General features: G+C 40.0%; 1 protein-coding gene across 11 annotated transcripts in view; it reads left to right on the forward strand.

Moving 5' to 3' along the window:
- Positions 1-1,826: 1,826 nt before the first annotated feature.
- Positions 1,827-18,140, forward strand: part of gapvd1 (GTPase activating protein and VPS9 domains 1) — a 128,251-nt gene continuing 111,937 nt past the window's right edge. For 8 of the 11 annotated variants that reach the window (XM_073052604.1, XM_073052610.1, XM_073052613.1 and 5 more), the window contains exons 1-2: positions 1,830-1,926; positions 13,806-13,897. The gene's annotated coding sequence lies outside the window, so the exon portion shown is untranslated. Of the gene's footprint in view, positions 1,927-5,740; positions 5,840-13,805; positions 13,898-18,140 lie in introns of all 11 variants that reach the window. The other 3 variants (XM_073052605.1, XM_073052607.1, XM_073052606.1) reach the window with 3 other exon arrangements.

Consider the following 18,140-nt stretch of genomic DNA (forward strand, 5'->3'; position numbering starts at 1 on the left):
CTTCAGCTTTCTCTCAGTGTTTCCAGTTGAGGAACAGAAATGTATCAGTCAGGTTTTCCTCTTCTGTTTACAGTTCACCCAACACCAAGACGCAATGTCATCAGCAGTTCCCTTCCTCTCACAGATGTTGCTTGATCCACTGAGTTCCTCCAGCATACTGTAACTTGCAAATTACACACCCATCCATCCATCCATCAAATACCTCCTGCTCCAAATTGGGCAGAGTCCTTTGTTCCCCTAATTGGTTTCATTGCTTATTGCAGAACACACAAGGAGTCAAAGTTCTGGGTTTATTATCATCTGCACAAGCATATTATGCACAGGTGCAACAGTATTACAGACACAAAACATATAAGCAATATTCAGAATCAGAATCAGGTTTATTATCACCAGCATGTGTCGTGAAATTTGTTAACTTAGCAGCAGCAGTTCAATGCAGTACATAATATAGAAGAAAAAAATAAGTAAATCAATTACAATATACATGTATTGAATAGATAAAAACATGCAAAAACAGTAATAATATATATTTAAAAAGTGAGATAGTGTTCAAGGGTTCAATGTCCATTTAGGAGTCGAATGGCAGAGGGAGAGAACCTGTTCCTGAATCGCTGAGTGTGTGCTTTCAGGCCTCTGTACCTCCTACCTGAAGGTAACAATGAGAAAAGGGCATGCCCTGGGTGCTGGACGTCTTTAATAATGGACGCTGCCTTTCTGAGACACCGTTCCTTGAAGATGTCCTGGGTACTTTGTAGGCTAGTGCCCAAGATGGAGCTGACTAAATTTCCAACCCTCTGAAGCTTCTTTTGATCCTGTGCAGTAGCCCCCTCCTCCCCCACATCAGACAGTGACACCCAGGAACTTGAAACTGCCCACTCTCTCCACTTCTGATCCCTCTATGAGGATTGGTATGTGTTCCATCATCTTACCCTTCCTGAAGTCCACAGTCAGCTCTTTCGTCTTACTGACATTGAGTGTCAGGTTGTTGCTGTGACATCACTCCATCAGTTGGCATATCTCACTCCTGTACGCCCTCCCGTCACCATTTGAGATTCTACCAACAATGGTAGAATCATCAGCAAATCTATAGATGATATTTGAGCTATACCTAGTCACACAGTCATGGGTATAGAGAGAGTAGAGCAGTGGGCTAAGCACAGACCCCTGAGGTGCACCAGTGTTGATAGCGAAGAACTGCTGCCCTGTCTCTTTTCGCTTTGGCTGAAATCCGGAACCATCCCAGATTGCCTCAATAAGAGCCAAACTGTGCAATATTCACAAGAAAAACACAATCTATGTACATGTAACAAATAAAGCTTAGAGCTCAAGTAGAATTTAAAAATGTCCACTTTAGGGCAAAGCGATCATAATGTTGCTAAACTGTAGTAATTAGGGTGTCTGGCTGATTCAAGAATTGAATGATTGTAGCTGTTCTTGAACCTGGTGATGGAACTTTAGGCTTTTGTATCTATTGCACGATGACAGCGCCGAGATGATGGCATGGCCTAGATGGTGGGGATCTTTGATGGTGGATATTACTTTACTGACAAACCTGCAGATACTGCCTTTGGAGAGAGTAAGGATATGCCCCTGGTGTATAGAAGTAAGTCATCCTCATTCACACAAGGAATTGTTTTTAAAATATTATTTGCTATGAACTTGTTTAATGTGAAAGCAGACTCCCGCTAGCAACTGGCCTTTTCCTTTGCTAGCTGGTGAGCTTCGTACGAGAAGTCCATTTGTCAGAAGCACAGAGGATAGGGTTCTCCTGCGTTCAATGAAAGAACCCAAGTCCCAGCATGCAGAGGGCATGCCGGCGCATGCGCACTGGCGTCCCGCCGTGACAGCCGCAGACGAGAGGCGGAGGGAGAAAGGACGTTGGTGGCGGCTGGTGCGAAGGAGTGGAGGAGTCCTCGGTTGTGCTCGGTGAGTCTCTCCGCTCAAAAGGCGAAGGAAGAGAGGTCTGTGCTCAGAACCCGGTGGTTCTCCAGCACCTCCCGGTGGCGGACAGCCTGGGGCTGTGGCCTAGCTCGACATTCGGGCGGCGGCGGTTGCCAGGTGCAGGCCTGGCCACCCTTACGCGGCCCCGGGAGCACTGAACCCGCGGGGCGGTCAGCATCCTGCCCGGCACTCACGCGTACCGCGCCGGGACCCACTGAGCCGGAGTAGTCCAGCATTTCTGTCGCGACCTGCTTGCTGATTTCTCTGGAATCCGCAGACAGTTCACTTTAACCTCGGTTCCTGTGACACCTCGCGTTGTTTGAGCACACTCCGTGTTCAGTTACTGTAGCTCAGTTATAAAGCATTGCTTGTTTTATAGAAGGCAATGTGTAATTTTTATTTTTAGCTGATATATTTTCATTGCATCTGTTGTTATTTTTTACTGCATCTGTTTTTTTAATCCATCTGATTTCTATATATGTACGTCTAGGAATACATTTGAAAGTCTTTTTATGAACTGTTTTTTTGTAAGATTTTAACTATGTGTAGCATAGTAAACGGCTTAAATTGTAGAGACAATATGTAACTGTATTGGGATTTTATTTATTCACTCACGGTCTAGGTTAGTAGTGAATCCGCTGCCTAATTGTTTCTGAAACGAGTGGCTGAGGTTATTTCAGATGGTGATTAAAAGTCAAGTATATTTGAGAACCTGGAATTGTGTTCATTTTTAAAGCATTTGTTTTCAACTGAGCAACAACTTAAAACTTACGTAAATATAGGAATTAAAAAAATCTTAGTCACTGATTTGTGTAAGAGACAATTTGGATATTTGGAATAATTTCATGGCTAGAAACTTCTATGATTTCACAATATGGAAAGTTGAAGATTGGGTTGTTTTGCCATGTCCTATGTGTTTGCTCTTCTATTTCCTCCCTCCCCCCCCACTTTCCCCCCACCTCACTGACAAGTGCAGAAGCTATCACTAAGTAAAGACTTGTAACATTCCAGCTCATCCAAAGTACCTGTTTAATTGATCTCAGATCATTTTTTAGTGCATTATCTTATTTTTAAAAAACATAACCAGTCCTTGCCTGCATTTGCTCAATTTTTACAATAAGATCAAACTGAATGAAGTGGAAAGTGAGGACAAGGAACAGAAGTAAGTCTGTACATTCTAGTCTGTTTGAGTGTTCCACTGCTCTCTGGACAGTGTAATTTGGAGATGAACTACACACACCACTTACTCTTCTGATTTTGTATGGAAGGACATGAGTCATCATGGCAGTAACTAACAACTACATTGCATTCTAGGAATAACTTCTGATCTCCAGATTATTAATGTAAAACTTCAAGAGAGAGACTCAAGATTATTTAAAATCATTTCTTGTGCACAAGTATAAGGAGAACAAAATAATTATCACTCTGGATCCAATGCAGTACAAGAAAACCCACAAAAGATGAAGAGCACAATAGTAATGAAGCACACATTAAATAAAAATACATCAGATAGCGTATATAGATAAACTGATAGTATGTCCGTAAAGTGACGGTAGGCTGTACATAAGGTGACTGATGGGAAAGAAAGTGGTGGTGGAGGAGGTGTTGATCAGCCTTACTGGTTGAGGAAAGTAGCTGTTTTTGGTGTGGGTGCTACATAGCCTGATAGGAATAGGATAAACAGTTCATGAACAGGGTGTGTGAGATCCTTCACGATGTTACTGGCCCTTTTCCAGCACCTTTCTGTATATATGTCCTTGATGGTAGGTAAACTGGTGGCAGTGATGCATTGGGCGTCAAACTTGTATTATCTTATCAAAGGACAGCTGGATCCTTAATTTAATACTTCTGGCAGTGTTGTACTTAAGGGCACTGCACAGTCATGACAGATACACTGTCGAATTATTGTTTAATGAGTATTCTGATGCACATGACTGAATTGGCAAATGATCAAAAATAGCTCTTTTGTAATATGAAACATCAATGACTTTATTCAATTCAATAGAAAATGCAAAGCAAAATGAAGCTCTTCTGTTTCTTTTCAAAGCTACCTACAGCTGCAACAAGAACCAACCAATACACTCAAATGGTTTGGAATTATATTTTTGAGTGGATGTGTAAGCCAATCAAGCACATAAAGGTTTTAAGTGTAAAAGTTGCCAAATCTTGTTTATAAATCCATTCTTAACCAGTTTTACCTTGAGAACCTGATCTAGATTATGAACCCAAACTCGTTGAACTAGTCTGATAATTGTCCCCTTTGCTTCTAATCCTTTTTTCTAAACATCCAATCTTCCCACTGCTGTACATTTCTTCCAATTATGGGATCCTTCAGGCCAACGCCTTTCTGCAAAGCAATTGAAAGATCCCTCAGTAACTCAAGAAAAACTTGGGATAAATGTTCAACCCTGCATAGGAACTGGAAGAAAAGTTTTTTGACAACAATTAGCATTTTTAGTCAGTTAGTTCATGAAAGTGGATGCTGAATCACATCGATATCAGATGGGACTGAATTTAATCCTTCATTGTTCATCTTTAATAAATATCCATATGATTTAATGGTAGCATGTAAATATCTTGCTGTATTAATTTCTTAACTCTGGAAAACAGGCATGATTAAAAAATATTACATGCAAATTTGTTTCATGATCAACATGGAATACTTTATAATTTTTAATGAGTATGTATTTGTGGTGACTAGATGAGTTTTAGGTGAAACTAAATAAGTACATGGAGAAGAGAATTGAAACACATTTGGATTGGCTGAGAACAAGTGAGGTGAGAGGAGGTGGTGGCATTTTTAGCACTTGTTCAGTTGTCTTGGATCAGGTTTCCTATTTCTGCTTGCTAAGTTCTGTGTCATTCTTGCATTAAAATTTTTTGCTGACTTCCTTGTACTTCAAAAGTACTTCATGGACTCCCAAGGACTTTGAGATGACCTAGGCCATGAAAGGTGTAATGAAGATAACTGACATTTACATTCCAAAGTACACTGGAATCTTGCTGATTTCTGAATTGTTGTAATGGAACAATAGCAAGGAAAACAAAAATTTTATAACTGGAAAGGAGAAATAGCTTTGTATACTTAGTTCACCCCAAAGTGTCTCATACTTTATTGGTTACGAGGCAGTTAAAAGTGGTAGCCAACCTCTGTAAAGTAAATAACCACAGTGAAGAATAAAAATAATTGTGAATTAATATTGGTTTATAGTTCAGTGATGGCACATCTCCAGTACATTAGGAGAATTTCTGACTTCTGAGCAGGATGCAATATTTTGTGTTCATCCCAGCTGCCGGAGGGGTTGTCAAAGAAATTGGTTGGAGGAGATGATAAATCTTGTGTAGTTTTACTTGATTTTTTTGCATTTGGGGCTGGGCAATATCAAGAACATTTGTAGTAACACACAAAATGCTGGAGGAACACAGCAGGTCAGGTAACATCTATGGAGAGGAATAGAGTCTAATGTTTCAGATGAAGGGTCTCTGCCCAAAACGTTGACTCTTTATTCCTGTCCATAGGTGCTGCCTGACCTGTTGAGTTCCTCAGGAATTTTGTGTGTGTTACTCTGGATTTCCAATATCTACAGAATCTCTTGATTATTTATTGTGGATTTGTTGCCTAAAATATCTTTACTAGAAGCAGTACATAGTAACATCTTTGCTTGGGTAATTAAGCTAAAATTTCTGATTTGGTTAATTCTCTTTGGCCCATTGGTAGAGTGAGCTTGAATGATATTTTTGTTCTGTGGCATAGTTTTACTGCAGGGCCATTCTGGTTTTTATTTTTCTTTCCTCTTAGTTGGTCTGCACTATGAACAATCGGGTAACCTAAAGGATGTTCTGAAACACAGCCAGGGAACTGAGAATGTGATTGTCATCTCTCTGCCCACTGATCATGGTAGGAAGTGTGTGCATGCTTCCTCTTTTCTGCATGTTCACTGTCAGTGTCGGAAATTTGCATCTATTGTTACCGAGTAATTTTCCAACACCATTCCAATCATAAGTGCCTGAGAGTTAATAGTAAGAAAATTGCAGAATACGTAATTGTGTTTCTCCACATTTCCCGATGATTCAGGAACAATTTCTTCCCCTCTGCCATCTGGTTTCTGAATGGACATTGAACCCATGAACACTATCTCACTACTTTTTTAAAAAAAAAAAATTATTTTTGCACTATCTATTTAACAATTTTATTCATATATATTTACTGTAATTCAGTTTTTTCTCTTATGTATTGCTGCTGTAAAGTCAACAAGTGTCACAGTATATAACCTGATTCTGATTATAAGATGGTACATAGTAGATGCTGTTTGCTTTCTCATAGGAAGAATAAGGTGGAGTATGAAGCCCTGTTAATTTCAAACAAGTTCAATAAATTATTCAGAGGCACAGGCCAAAGACTAGCTGGAGCTCTTTTCCTCACCTTTAGTTTTGGAGTAATTTGTGGAGCTTCAAAAGTCTATGACCATGTGTATCTCTGCTGAGGTGGGATGATGCTTGTTTTCTATTAGTTCAAATGGGATTTGGACCAAATGAACTTGAGTTTGTGCAAAATGTGACTGTAAAGGTTCAATTGCAAACCAGTGCAAGTCATCCCAAAGTTAAGAACGCCTGACTTGTGTGCAACCTGTGCATATGAGTGGGTGGTTGTGAGCCTGACAGTATGGATTTGCCAGCTGTTGCAGGCATCCTCCACCTGGGAATTCGATTTGCAGTTATATTTTATTCTTGTGAACTGAGTTCTGAACGTTTCCTAGGATCAGAATCGTGCTGTAACCAAGGGAGGACCTTCATTCCAATGTATGAAATCATGGAAGCTGCTTTGTACACTACAAGTCCCGAATCAGGATCAGGTTTATTTGGTGTTTTATGGCTACAGAATAGTGGAAAGACATACTACTATAAATAGTATGAGAAAAAGGAAGAGTGAGGTAGTGTTTGTAGGCCATTCAGAAATCCGATGGGAGAGGGGAAGAAGTTGTTTCTGAATCATTGGGTCATTGCTTGAGAAGAGGACGTGTCTCGGATGGTGAGGATTCTTGATGATGGCGCTATCTTGAGGCAGTGCCTCGTTAAGATGTCCTTGGTGGGGAGGATTGTGCCTGTATGGAGCTGGCTAAATCTATAAGGTTCTGCAGCCTCTCTTGGTGTTATGCATTTGAGCCTTCATACCAGGCTATGATGTATCCAGTCAGAATGCTCTCCACTGTACAGTGGAATAGTAGGCTAAATAATCAATTAGAGTTGGTTTTGTAGTAGTGACCAGGACACTAACTTTTGGGTTCCTCTTAGAATAGAGAGCAGGGTTTCAAAGCCTCGCACAAAAAAATCACGCTTCTAACAGTGCAAGTTACTCAGCACTGTATTCAAATATCAGCCTGTGTATGTAGAGTAGGGATGTGAAGACTTTCTTCTGAGTCAGAGGAGAATATGCTGCATAAGTAGAAATGTGCGGCTTGCAATAGCAGTTAATAATTGGAATTTTCAGTGACCTTTTGTTTCTAATGTAATAGCTTGATGAATTCAAAGTTAACTCAAGTTCTTGCTCTGTATCAGTATCAGATTTATTATCACTGACATATGAGTTGAAATTTGTTTTGTATCAACAGTACAGTGCAAATTCATAAATATCTATAAATTAAAAACTACATAGTGCAAAAAATGAATAATAAGTAATGTTCAGAAATATGGGTGGAAGGGAAGAAGCTATTCCTGAAGTGTTGAGTGTGGGTCTTCAGGCTCCTGTACCTCCTCCCTAATGATAGTAATGAGAAGATAGTGAGTGTCTTTGATGATTAGATTGTGCTGCCTTTTTAAGGTACTGCATTTTGAAGATATTTCGATGGTGGGGAGGGTTGTGCTTGTGATAGTCAGTCGCAATTAGAACCCTTTATGGTCCCTTGTGATACTGCACATTGGAAGCTCCATATCAGGCTGTGATGTGTCCAGTCCATAAGACATAGAATCAGAATTTGGAATTCATCCCATTGAGTCTGCATCGCTATTCGATCATGTTGATTTATTTTCCCTCTCAACCCATTCTCCTGCCTTCACCTTGTAACATTTGATGCCCTTATTAATCAAGAACATATCAATCTTCTCTTTACGTATATCCAGTGACCTTGACCTCTGCAGCCGTCTGTGGCAATGAATTCCACAGATTCACCACCCTCTGGTGAAAGAAATTCCCCCGCAGCTCTGTTGTAAAGGTCAGGATGGTCTACATTGTGGGAGCTGTTTATAATACAAAATGAAGATGATTTCTGAAACTATATGGTAGGGGAAATGAGGATACTGGAGCAAGAGCAAAATATGGATACTGGGTAGTCCGATAGCATAGTGCATTTACAGTGCCAACATCCCAGGTTCAATTTTGCTGCTGAATGTAAGCAGTTTGTACGTTCTCCTTGTAAATGCATCGGCTTCTGGGTGTTCCAGTTTCCTCCCACGTTTCAAAGACATACAGGTTTGTAGATTAATTAGTCACATGGACATGTTTGGGCAGCACAGACTCGTTGGGCCTGAATCTTTAAATTAAAAAAAGAACAATTTCTTTCTAGGGCATATACAAGTAAAACAATGCAAGGATGACCTTTTTGAGATAGTATATCAACCCAGCTTCCTTGATAACTGACTTATATAAACTGAAGGTCATCAAGTTTTTGGAGATAGGTTCTGTGTAAAACAGTTTTGTTGTAAAACCTATATTAATTATTTGTTCATCCATGGAATGTGCAAGTTACTGGTAATGCCAGCATTTATTCTCATTGCCGTTGAATTGAAATGTGTTCTGGCATCTACGGCTCGGTTAAAAGTCAACCACTTTATCTTGTTTCTGAAATCAAAGCAGGCCAACCCGTTCTCTCTCTCATTCAGCTCTCAGCATTTATCTCCTTAAGATAAATTGTAATTAACACCACCCACTCTCAGCCAAGGACTGTGTCATCTACTTTCGTTTGGCCATTGAAATTGGACAGTCTCTCCACCTGTCCTTCTCCTTTGCAACTTAAAACATATTCATCTGTTCTTATGAAAACTCATTGATTGAAATATCAAGGAGACATAAAAGACTGCAGATGGTGGAATCTGAGATGAAATATTAATTCTGTTTAACTGTCCACAGACACTGCACAACCTGTTGCGTTTTTATTTCAGATCTTTTGCATCATTGCCTTGTCATTATTAATGTCACTAGCTTTTTATTTTGCGTCTTTCTATCCAAGTTGCAAGTTAATTCAAATTGGTTATATTCAGTTAACAGACTTTGAACTCGTGTTTCTTTAGTGTAGCCCACTGTTATTACTGATTCAGTAATATAACCACTATGCCCCAGTTCCTCTTAATTAACCACGTAAAACATCTGAAATTGTTGAGCTATTTGCAGTTATTCTAGATTCTGGAATTTGTAGAAGTAACTATCTGATAAGCAGGTATGATGTGATCATCAAATTTTCATTTCCTTTAACTTTGTGTTTGATTATGGTTAACCCAGCAGTGTTACTCAAAGCTGCAAGGCATTACATGTATCAATTGAAATTGTTGTTTAAAGCCTTGTGTATGGCTAAGCTGAAAAAATGGCATCCATTTAACTTTGAAAATAAATGAAACTTTGTATGTCCGAGGAAGCTTGAATCGGTATGTGATCTTTGGAATTTGTGCAAACAAAAAATTCACTGAGAGAGGTGTTCTTTATGTGCCCACGGCTAGGAGGAATGGAGGAAAAAATATTATCGTTTATTTTGTGCTGACGGAATTGAATTTGTTCATTCATTCGGTTTTGGCAAAAATAATGCAAGTGAATGCATGATGAAAATTATAAACATGTATTAGTTTGTAAGTAAATAGTTTTTGAATCTTGAGGGAAGTATATAAACTTTAAATACTATCCACTCCATTCCTGTTCTATTAAGTTTTGGGCCTCTCTTGCTAACTAGTTTGAACAGTGTACGTTTCAAGTCAGCAAAGAAGATCTCTGAATAGGAATCATTTCCTCATTAAGACTAGTCCAGATCAAACTTAGTTCATAGTTTTAGTCACAGTTTTAACTGGCTGTGTAACCAAATCTTAAATCTGTTACCGTACTTCACATGTCACTCGAGCAAGAATGGTTTATTTGGAGGAAAAAAAGAGAACCTTGGTTAACAGGAGACACAAGACTATAGATGCTGGAACTCGAGGCACTGGAAGAACTTAGTGGGTCAGGCAGCAGCTATGGAGAGAAATGAACAGTCAATGTTTTAGGTTGAGACCCATCATCTGGGCAGGAAAAAAGAGGGAGGTAGCCACTATACAAAGGTGGAGGGCCAGGGTGGAGCAAAAACGAGCAGGTCAATCCATGTGACATGTAAATGAGGACAGTTATGGTATCAGAAGCTGAGCGGTGCCTGGTGGAAGCAAGATGATAGAAGATAATCGGAAAGGATGGTAGAGCATGGGATACAGGGAGAGGAAGCTTGAGAACTCTGTTCATGCTACCAGGTTGGAGACTGTCCAGGTCTTGTTCCTGTAACTTCCGCTTGGACGTAATCTGACAGTGGAGGAGGCGGTAGTTAATGATGCTTTCTGCTATACATGTTAAATGTTTACCAAATGCTTTATTCATCTGGAAAGCTTTATATTCAAAGCCAAATCTACAAAATTCTTAACTGATGTTCTAAAAAAAAACTGATGTTCTGTAGTGTTTCCTACAAAAGTTGGAGGTATGGAGGTATTACAGCTGGCTTATTTTTATCAGGTTTAATATCATTGACGTAGTCAGGATGTAAATTGGACTGGGCATTGGCTTTACGCAGGAAGCCAGAGAGTGGTAGTAAATGGTTGCATCTCTGGCTGGAGGCCTATGACTAGAGGTGTGCCACAGATTGCTGCTGTTTGTCATCTTAACAATGATCTGGATGGCAGTGTGGTAAACTGGATCAACAAATTTGCAGTGACACCTAGACTTAGGGTGTAATGGACAGCAAGGAAGACTATCAAAGCTTGCAGTGGGATCTGAACCAGCTGGTGAAATGGGCTGAAAATTGGCAGATGGAATTTAATGCAGACAGGTCTTCAGTAGGACCAACCGGGGCAGGGGGTGGGGGTGGGGAGAGAGGTGGGGGATGTGGTAGGTCTCGTACGGTGAGTGGTAAGGCACTAGTAGTATGTCAGAACCAAGGGATCTGGGAGTACAGAGCCATAATTCTTTGAGAATGGTGTCACAAGCAGATAGGGTCATAAAAAAATCTTTCAGCACATTGGCATTCATAAATCCAAGTATTAAGCACAGGAGATGGGATGTGATATTGAAGTTGTACAAGATGTTAGTGAGGCACAATTTGGAATATGGTGTGCAGTTTTGGTCACCTACTTACAGGAAAGGAGTAAATAAGAGAATCAACAATTAAGAGAAATTTGTATAGGAGGGGTGTGCAGGTTAATGGGACGAGGCAGACTCATAAATATGGAATAGATGGGCTGAAGGCACTGTTTCTGTGTTCTCTGGCTCTGTATGTCACTTTAAGTTCCCAGAGGCACTTTGTCAAGTTAACTACTCTTAACAGGAAACACTTTCTCCTTTTTATATTTCATACCTCCTGTCAGCTTTGGACAAATAGCAAAACATTCCAAAACTTTTACTAAGATTGACAGCTATGATTGATTCAATATTTTTAGTTTCTTTTTCAAATAATACCAGTTTATATTTCAAAATTAGTCCAGGTGAAATTCAAAAATGATTCATTTCTTGAATTGATCTGTACTTCTCTGTAGGAGACTTTTAAACTTCTGCCCTTTAGTTTTTGTAATGATTTAATCTGTTAAAACAGGGTCAGAAGTGACATTATGTGCAGGTAGATTGAAAAAGATGTATGTATTACTTGAAGCAATCAAATTTTAACTACTTTGAATAGATGGTTTTGTTTATTCTGGTTGTTTATATTACTGTCTGACAACCAATCCAGCTCCTGGCCTTCACATGTGACTTAGCTACTAAGTCCAACAGAATCGTTTCTACGGACAGGAAAAGAGGCAAAGATAGATTACTGGCACCTTAAAACCAGTCACTTCAGGGAGATGGGGTTCGTTGGCCGTGGTTGGCAGCTATCTAGGAGAAGGAAGACTCTGATCTCAAACCTGCTGCCTTGCGGCTATACCCACTCTTGGGAAAGGCTACGGGAGTAAATTTCGAGGGGAAAATCTGGAGCTGGAGTCCCCAAGGCAGTCCTACATTGACTTCAATGCTGATTGGAACTCCCGTGATGCTTCTCGTACCAAAGTGTACTAATCTGCTGTTCCTTTGGGTTCATCAGATTTGTGGAGAGGAGGAGCTTGCTACATGGTCAACAGATTACTCTCTATATTGTACGGCCCAGGCTTGCGTATCTAGACAGCTAGGACGCAATATCAGTGGTCAATTCTGACTGACGGAGGCTCTCATTCACTATATAATGTTGCAAATAGTCACTCACATCTGATTAAAAGTAAGATTTTAGGCACAAGCTTCAAATTTATTGCAAAATAGAGATGAGAGCAGGCCAGGTTGTCATTGGTACGAAGTGGCCGATTCTGTGTTTGTGATTTGGCTGTTTCAGTAATAAGTTTAAGTTACCTGCGCTCCTGTAAAATACACCCACAGTGGATAAGCATACTGCAATGTATTTTACTTATTATTACAAGAATATAACTATGTATAAACTAAAAGAATCATATGAAACCCAGAGATTAACATTCATACAATTTTAAAAAAACACTTCACATGATAAACTAGCAGTATTATTGATGTTGGCTTTGAATGAAAGGTTGTGCAAAGAAGATAAACATTTTCTGAATTGTCAGTAGCTGTAAAAACAAATGCAGGGTAGAGAGAGATCAGTTGCTTGATGTGTGGAAGTTAAAATCTATGTCTTACTGTATTTTTAGATTATATTACTTGTTTAGGAAAATAAATGCACTGGCAATAGGTTGATGTGTTATACTTTGTGATTGTAGACAGTTTTGGAAACATTGTCATAGGAAAGACATGATTAAGCTAGAAAGAGTATAAAGAAAAATATGAGAATGTTGCCAGGTCTCAAGAGCCTGTGTTATAGTGAGAGGCTACACAGGCTAATACTTTATTCCTTAGAACATTATGAGACTGAGAGTTGATGTTAATGGAGGTTGTATAAATTTATAAAGAATATGGGCTGAATATCCACAGCCCTTTACTCAAAGAAAGGGAACAAAAACTAGAGGGCAGAGGGTGGTGTGTATGTGAATGAGCTGCCAGAGGAAGTGATGGACACCATTTAAAAGGCATTTGGTTAAATATATGAATAGAAAAGGTTTAAACTTGGATACAAACCAAAATTAAATAAATGGGACTAGCTTTGTTGGGCTCCTTAGTTTGGAATAGATGAGTTGGGCCATAGGCCCTTTTCCCATGCTGTATCATTTCATGATTCTGTCTAATACAGTAATCTGGCAGTAATTTGGTGTAGAGTTATTATAATTGTCTGGCTCGTATGAACAAATGTATAAATTGTGCATATTGAGGTTATAAAATCCTGTTAGTACATACAGAGCAGTGAACAGCAACCTGATGTTCTGTTTCAACCTCTGGGGAATAAATAATTGCTTGACTGAAATAGCAGATGCCTCAAATCAAACTGAAGATTCACATCTAAAATTAGATTCTTCTGATTTACTTGTTTGCTTTTGTTGAATTGGTTAGTTGCTCAGTTTTAATTATTTTGTCATATGTTTACAATTTTAATTGTTCCTGCTATTTTTAAATTAATCATATGCTACTTCTGAGTAGCTGTTCACGAGTTGTTCAGTACAACTTCCTCTTTGGAAGAAAATGACCAACTTTGCTCTAAATTATTTTTTTAATATAATTTCAGATCACATTGCAGAGATTGAAGTATTGAATGTTTGGGTCAGATTGTTTGCCGTAAGGCTCTCCACGAGGCCATCTGTTGAAGGTTGCTTTTAAGTGAGTATGTTTTTTTAAGTATTTTAAAGGTAGATTTATAGGCAGTAAATGTATGTAACTTCATTTAAAAGGACCAGTTTACTCTTTAGTATGTTAGTGTAAGGAATGACAGGCAAATAATGGTCATGTGTGAGCTTAGAAGTGATCATCTGGTCAACAGGGACATAGCAAACTGATCTTATCCTTGGATGGACAAGCCTTGGTTGTGTTACTTCCCCCTGCACTTAATGCTTCATGCTATCAGATTGTTGGAAATGTTTTCATTAATTTCATTTTTTGATTCAGTGGTGAAAGACTACCGCAAAGCAAAAGAACTTGTTAGGATAAATTCTACTTTTATGTGCTTGGTTGACTGCTTGACAACTATATGGATGATAAGATTTACCTCTTGAACAGCTATTTATGTTACTGGTCAAATCCAGTGAAGGCAAAGTACATGGTTAACACACGCAAAATGCTGGAGCAACTCAGCAGGTCAGGCAGCATCTATGGAAAAAAGCACAGTTGGCTGAAACCGTTCGAAGGACTGGAGGAAAAAAAGCTTGAGGAATAGATTTGAAAGATGGAGGGAGGGGAGAGAGAAACACCAGGTGACAGGTGAAACTTGGAGGGGGAGGGATGAAGCAAAGAGCTAGGAAGTCGATTGGTGAAAGAGACAGAAGGCCTTGAAAGAAAGAAAAAAGTTGGGGGGGGGAAGGAGCACTAGAGGGAGACAATGAGGAAGGAGATAACATGTGAGAGGGAAAAGGGGATGGGAAATGGTGGAGGGGGGAGGGGCGGCATTACTGGAGTTTTGAGAAATTGATGTTCGTGCAATCGGGTTGGAGGCTACCCAAATGGAATATAAGGTGTTGTTCTTCGAACCTAAGTGTGGCCTTATCACGGCATTGGAGGAGGCCATGGATGGACATATTGGAATGGGAAGTGGAATTAAAATGGGTGGCCACTGGGAGATACAGCTTGTTCTGGCAGACGGAGTGTAGATGCTCGGCAAAGCAGTCTCCCAATCTAGGTCGGGTCTCACCAATATACAGGAGACCACACCAGGAGCACCGAACAAGGTAGAATGACCCCAACAGACTCATAGGTGAAGTGTTGCCTCACCTGGAAGGACTGTTTGGGGCCCTGAATAGTGCTGAGGGAGGAGATGTAGCATTTGTTTCGCTTGCAAGGATAAGTTCAAGGATCTTTCTCTTCTCTTTCCCCCCCCCCCCCCCTCCACTTTTTGCTTTTTGGAGGGATTGCTCCCTTCACGACGCCCTTTTCCATTCGTCCTTCCCCACTGATTACCCTCCTGGCACTTAACATTGCAAGCGGAACAAGTGCTACATCTGCCACTACACCTTCTCCCTCACTACCATTAAGAGCCCCAAACAGTCCTTCCAGGTGAGGTGACACTTCACCTCTGTGTCTGTTGGAGTCATGTACTGTGTTTGGTGCTCCTGGTGTGGCCTCCTGTATATCGGTGAGACCCGACATAGATTGGGAGACCACTTCATTGAGCATCTGCGCGCGCTCTGCCAAAACATGTGGGATCTCCCAGTGGCCACCCATTTTATTCCACTTCCCATTCCTATTCCAATCTGTCCATCCACGGCCTCCTCCTCTGTCATGATAAGGCCACACACAGGTTGGAGGAACAACACCTTATATTCCGTTTGGGTAGCCTCCAACCTGATGACATGAACATCGATTTCTCAAACTTCCAGTAATGCCTCCACCCCCCCCCCCCCCACCCTTCACCATTTTCCATCCCCCTTTCCCCTCTCTCATGTTATCTCCTTGCCTGTCCATCACCTCCCTCTGGTGCTCCTCACCCATTTTTTTTCTTACATGGCCTTCTGTCTCTTTCACCAATCAACTTCCTAGCTCTTTGCTTCATCCCTCCCCCTCCAAGTTTCACCTATCACCTGGTGTTTCTCTCTCCTCTCCCTCCATCTTTCAAATCTACTTCTCAGCTTTTTTCTTCAGTCCTGCTGAAGGGGTTTGGCCCGAAATGACGACTGTGCTTTTTTACAGAGATGCTGTATGGTCTGCTGAGTTCCTCCAGCCTTTTGTGTGTGTTGCTCAGATTTCCAGCATCTACAAATTTTTTCTTGTTTGTGAAAGCACATGGTTAGGTAGAGAGACACAGGCAGTCTGATATCCTCCCTACTTTTTTTTAAAATTTAAGAAAGAAGTTAAGAATTGAAGGGGAATTGAGCTTCAAATATATTGACACTTTTATTCTAGTTTTAAATAGTGGTCAAGTTTGATCTTTCTATCTGGGAGATAAAGTGCCAGCTTTCATTTTCACTATTGGTGAACTGCATAAAAAATAATTGAGTTTGCTGAAAAACTTAATGTGTAATTATACATTTAAAACTGGATATTTGTCTCCTTGTGACTGTCAAATTGAGGTTTTTCCTATCAGAAACCCACTTCCCATTGTATCATAGTAGTACTCAGTTATGCTAATAAGCAGAACATGTTCTGTACTGTCATAATGAAGCTAGGAAATTGTCAGCATTCCCTTCTGTTTATAAGTTTCATATCACCCTGATAAGCTTAGTGGTGGTGAAAGACGACATGCAATTAGTTACTGTTGAACAATGTCATAACCCAAATGGCCTCAGTAATTTGGCTTGCAAGAAGGGATTTTTCAACTGCAAAGTCAGCCATTTGATACTCTTCGGACATGTTCATATTTGTTTTGTTGCTGCTTTTGGCACCAAGTTATGAAATACTAATGACAGGAATAAATTAACCAAAGGCTTGTATTTATTTATTTATCTTAGATACAGCATGGTAACAGGCTTTAACATCCCAATGAGCCTATGCTGCCCAAATATATCCATGTGACTAATTAACCTACTAACCCATATGTCTTTGGAATGTGGGAGGAAACCAGAACACCTGGAGGAAACCCATGTTGTCACGGAGAATGTGGAAACTCCTTGGAGAGAGTGAAGGGAATTGAACCTGGCTTGCTGGCATTGTAATAGTGTTATACTAACTGTAAAGCTACTGTGACGCCTATTGTTAACATCAAAAACTTCTAAGTATAAGAATGGTTACAAGGACTCTTATCTTATTATTTATTGCTATTCATTTATATCTGCATTTGCAGTTTGTTGTCCATTGACCCTGTTTTCAGTTATTGTTTTATGGATTTGCTAAGAATGCCTAAAGAAAAAAAGAATCTCATGGTTGTATGTGGTGACATGTATGTAGTCTGATAATTTTATTTTGAACATGGGACAAGACCGTTTGGCACACATGTCCATGCTGGTTTTCAAAGCTCAACAGCTTGAACCCATCTTGGAGCTGCTCGTCTATAGTCATTCAGGTCATGCCTCTTCAGAAATACCATAGCTTAATGCAGTGATGTTTCTTCTGCTCTCTATAGAACTATGTTATAGACATGAGATTCTGCAGATGCTGGAATTCTTGAATAGTTCTGTATTATCCTGGACCTGGCTTGCTACCAGTCTCGCTACTTTTGACTCCCACCTATGTTTACTTCTTTTTAGATTCAGAGGGTCAAGTGAGTTTGATACTCAATCTCTGGATCTCTGGTGAAGAGGATCCAGCCTTGTGCTTGGAGTGGATTAAAAGGCTATATGTTCTGAAGACATGTTCTTCACTGATAGCCTTTCAATTCCTTCAGTTTTCAAATAAGTTGTAGACTTGTTAAAATGCCAGCAAATATTAAAAAATAAAATTTAAATAATTTAACACATTTTCCATGGGATCACACCAAGGTTTCCACAAGAATAAAATAAAGGTTGCATGTGGAGTGCATCAGGATTCTTGTCAGGGAGTCACGTTTCCTTTTAAACTTGATGCTACATGTAGTGATATCAATATCTGATCTTAACTGTATCTTGGATGTGCTATTAACCATGCATGTGTTGGGAATCTGAACCTTCCTGAGATAAAAATACACTCTGTGTTAATATCAAAAACACACTGCGTGTATGTTTGTGGTCTTCTGCTGCTGTAGCCTATCTGCTTCAAGGGTTGATGTGATGTGCGTTATGAGATGCTCTTCTGTGCACCGCTGTTTGTTGTTCCTTCACGTGCTTAGTGGTGCATCCTTTTGCTGTTTCCTTAGCATTTGTCTGTTCTTCAGGGGTTCGCATTGCTACCTCGATGCCCAACCCAGCACGGATTGAAAACGTGCAAGGAGCTGGCCGGATTCAAACCCAGGACCACTGGTCTCGAAGTCCAGTGCTGGTGTCACCACACAACTGGCCAGCTG

Source organism: Hemitrygon akajei, chromosome 7 (assembly GCF_048418815.1).
Source record: "Hemitrygon akajei chromosome 7, sHemAka1.3, whole genome shotgun sequence".
NCBI lineage: Eukaryota > Metazoa > Chordata > Chondrichthyes > Myliobatiformes > Dasyatidae > Hemitrygon > Hemitrygon akajei.